Genomic DNA, 3678 nt, shown 5'->3' with positions numbered 1-3678 from the left:
TTATTATTGTGGAATATAGCTGTTCTCGAGCCCAAACCATAATACTACCACAGTCTTTCTTTTAACTTGATTCTTGTGCTTAGTTCAGTATATTGTTTTCTCCAAACAACCATTCTTTTTTTAAAAMCAAAACTTTATTTTGAGCTCATCCTTCCTTTTTAGAGATGTGGGAGTGCTGCAAAGTTAAAAAAAAACACACACAAAAAAGGTCATTAGAGTTACATTTAGACACAAATAAATATAAAACGAGCACACAGTTTCTCAACTTCAACTCCTTTAAAGAAGATTACACATTTTTCCATGTATACAAYAAGGATCCAGTCTAAACAGTGAAGCACAAAAAAAAGAAACATCTCTGTGTGAGGACTGATGAAGTAGTTTTCCTGCGTTGTGTGGGTTGAACAGAAGATTAAAGGATACGAACCAGGGGAGCCCCAGTACAAGCAGGAACAGCTGTCCGGCCTCAGAGGGCAGCTCCTTTAGCCGACCTGTCATACGACTCTGTGACTCWTTCAAGACAGACGTATCGTGTTGGCAAGAAATGAGTTATAAACGTGAGAACGAGGCAGAAGGCCCAGACCCCAGGATCCTGCAGGTTTTGACTTATGCACCATTTAAAATTCACCTCTCAGATCATGATGAGGTCGTTTTAACGGACTTGGAGACCCTGATCGTAGGCTCTCCCCACGTTTTGCCGCTGTTAAAGTAATATCCGCCCACTTCCACCCCAACATCCGACATGGGTTTCCCATCAGCCACCTCTGCGTCTGTTCGCTCACTTGTTGCAAAAGGATCAGCGATACGCCACGTCAGACACGTACGCTCTGACTGGGGGCTTTTCTTCTGTCCTAATAGATGCCATGTTTAGCCTTCAGCTGTTTTTATTTTCACCCCAACAACGGATAAAACCAGCCCTGCAAAGCAACACAGCCTGTAGAAACAAATGGAATTACCGTATAAGTATAATACGTAAAATTAAATCCATAAAATCATCCATGAATTTGTGGGGTAGTACTATACTCGGATAAATATTTTTACTTATGTATTTTTACTGAAATATCGGCTTCATTCACAAAATTATTGAGTCCGGAAATGAGACCGCGTCGTAAAAATCAGTTGAAACGAGCTTACCTCTGACACTCCTCCATGCTTCAGAGTGAGACAATAACAGATCCAAACAGGAGACATGATGTGAAAAAGGGGAAAAAGTATTCCTGCACCTCAGTAATGATAACGAACTAATGACATTAGCGTGTGACCGAGCCGCTCCTCGAACAACAACAAACACATGTTCACCTGTAATGGCTGCCGTCTACCGGTGTTCTGAAAAAGTTTTTATCCCTGGAAAAAAGTTTCCCCACCAGAGGGGGCGCTCACGAGTAGGAAGTAATCTGCTTTTTCCCCACGAGATGGCCCAAATCTCATGTGAAGTCTCTGACTTTTGTGTTGGCGCCTCCTGGTGGACTATGTGTAAAATGCCAGAATTCATATGATGCTGCTACAGCTGATATATATTTTTTGTCAAAATACCTTTTAGTACATATGTTGTTAAAATAAAATAAACAGTCCAATGATCATTTTACTGATATGTATAAAGACTGCAAAGGCTGAAAAATCTTGAAGTCTGTATGAAATTGGAGGTAGTTTGAGGATTAAACTTTTTTATGCTTTTTAAGCTCAAAAAAAGGGGGGATCGTATTATACATGAGATCATATTATACACAAATAAATACAGTAAATAAAATACGCTGTAGTTAAATAAGCATTGAGTCTGTTTCTGCTTCCCAGCAGGTCTAATGAACCCAGCTGACATTAGGTGTATGGTTACCAGCAGCCCTGCTTTGCTCAGGAACCTGATAAGTCGGGGAGCTATTCTCTCATGAAGGAGTGATGAGTAGGGATGGATCACACGGAGGCAACTAAGTTAATTTATTGCTCTTCGCGTTTTGTAACATTCGCCTCACTGCTGAAAAAGTCCGAGGTGATGATGTGACCCCGTTTTGTTGAGTTAAGGTCGGCTAACCCTCTGAGCCTCTCTCTCCGCTGACTTAATTCTGACTTGCGCTCCCCCCACATATATTTATCTCTGCTGTTCCAACCACACGGGCCTTCACAAAGAGTTTTAGGAGAACTGCCTTTCCACCGGTCAGGCACGAAGATTTACGCACGTCTAAGTTTTCTGTGAAACGTTTAAGCTTTTTTATTTTCGTAAACGGCAGCTTCGTGGCCAGGTTTTAGTCTGTGACGAGCCCCAAACTGGAGAAGGAAAATCCCGCTGTGAAATGTTTGGTGTTTTTTTCTTATCTCAGCAGTTTTTATTATTGGTGTGTCGTCTGATTGTAGCTTTTATTCTAAGTTTTAGTTTGYCGACATATAATTTAATGTTCCCATTAACCAAGATTTAATGTGTGGTCCGCCTCAGCACACTAACCCATCAAACAAACCACTACTGCTTCGAATGCAACATCAACCCACTTTTCACACGAGTCTGCAGACCGAGAGGGGCTACATTCATTTCTTTCAAGAAAAGATTTCTTTATGATTTTTTTATTTAAAGTAAGTTTTACCTCTAATTATTCTGGTTATCAGATTTAAGGTGCTTATTTATTTTTGCAGAAACTCTTTTTTATTAATGCTTTGTTTAAAGCAAAGGATCGTAGTACTTTTTAAATCCACATTTCCAGTCATTTAAACTTTGGAACAAATGATAGTTGTGGTGAAAAGCTCAGGAGTTTGGAACACAACTGAGAAAAGTGCAAACTTCAGTGGACCGGTAAACCGGAGAATATATGAATCATTGATTTATTTTGGCTTTTAGGTGAGATTTTTCATAACTCGGGCGTTGAAAAGCTTCATCCTCATACCTACAAAGAAAGCAGTAAATAGGTGAGGACAGCAGCTTGGCCCAATAAAACCAAACGTCTAAATACTGAAACTGCCGGAAACTTAAAAAGCAAACAGGCCTCCTGTGTATTGTCATCCACACTGATCTATACCACTCTGCTTCTGCAAACATTGAATCGTGTAAACAGTCCTGGTGATGTTTAATGGCTCTGCCACTTGTGGAAATCCAAGTGTGGATTTGCTTCTAGCATAGGCAGAAATTGAAGAAGTGCTGAACAAACAGACTCTGTCACCCCCTCGAGCTGTATAGAGGCTCGGTTCGATCCACGTCTGCTCCGTCTCAAAGGCTGCCAGTCGGGTGGTGGGTGAACGGGCTGATTTCCCCTGATCTCATCCAGCCCCATGGGACAGGCGGTGTTTGCACAGCAGCACAGAGGGATACAGGAAGTAGAGGAAATTCCATCGTTGCCAGTTATGTTTGGGCCCCCGCTTCCCCCTCTGTGCCTCTACAGGGCTCAATATGGGCTCCCTGTGAAAGATAGTTCTGTTTATAATCTGGCCACTTTTGAACTGTTGTTTTATCAGTTAGTTATCAATAGTTGTACCATAGCATTCGCTGTGACTACAACCCATATTCAAATGAGGTTGTTTTGTAAAACAAATAAAAGAATTAGGTTCAGTGTGCCGAGGGGACCTCCCCTTCTCGAACTGTTTCTCACCACGCTCTGTGCGAAGCGTTGTGTGATTGGTCCGAAGTTTGTGGGCGTGTTTGTTTATTCTAAAAGCGCTGGGATGCTGCATCGTGCATCAACTACTCGCTTCCAGAATGTGACT

The 3678-nt window shown here is 41.7% G+C and overlaps 1 protein-coding gene across 1 annotated transcript in view; it reads left to right on the top strand.

Annotated features, from left to right (window-relative positions):
* itga9 (integrin, alpha 9) overlaps positions 1–3678 on the top strand; it is a 71291-nt gene that overhangs the window by 51460 nt on the left and 16153 nt on the right. The window lies entirely within an intron of this gene.

Source organism: Austrofundulus limnaeus, unplaced genomic scaffold (genome assembly GCF_001266775.1).
Source record: "Austrofundulus limnaeus strain Quisiro unplaced genomic scaffold, Austrofundulus_limnaeus-1.0 Scaffold0, whole genome shotgun sequence".
NCBI lineage: Eukaryota > Metazoa > Chordata > Actinopteri > Cyprinodontiformes > Rivulidae > Austrofundulus > Austrofundulus limnaeus.
The sequence above is the reverse complement of the archived record's forward strand: the minus strand, read 5'-3'. Positions and strand labels throughout refer to the sequence as shown.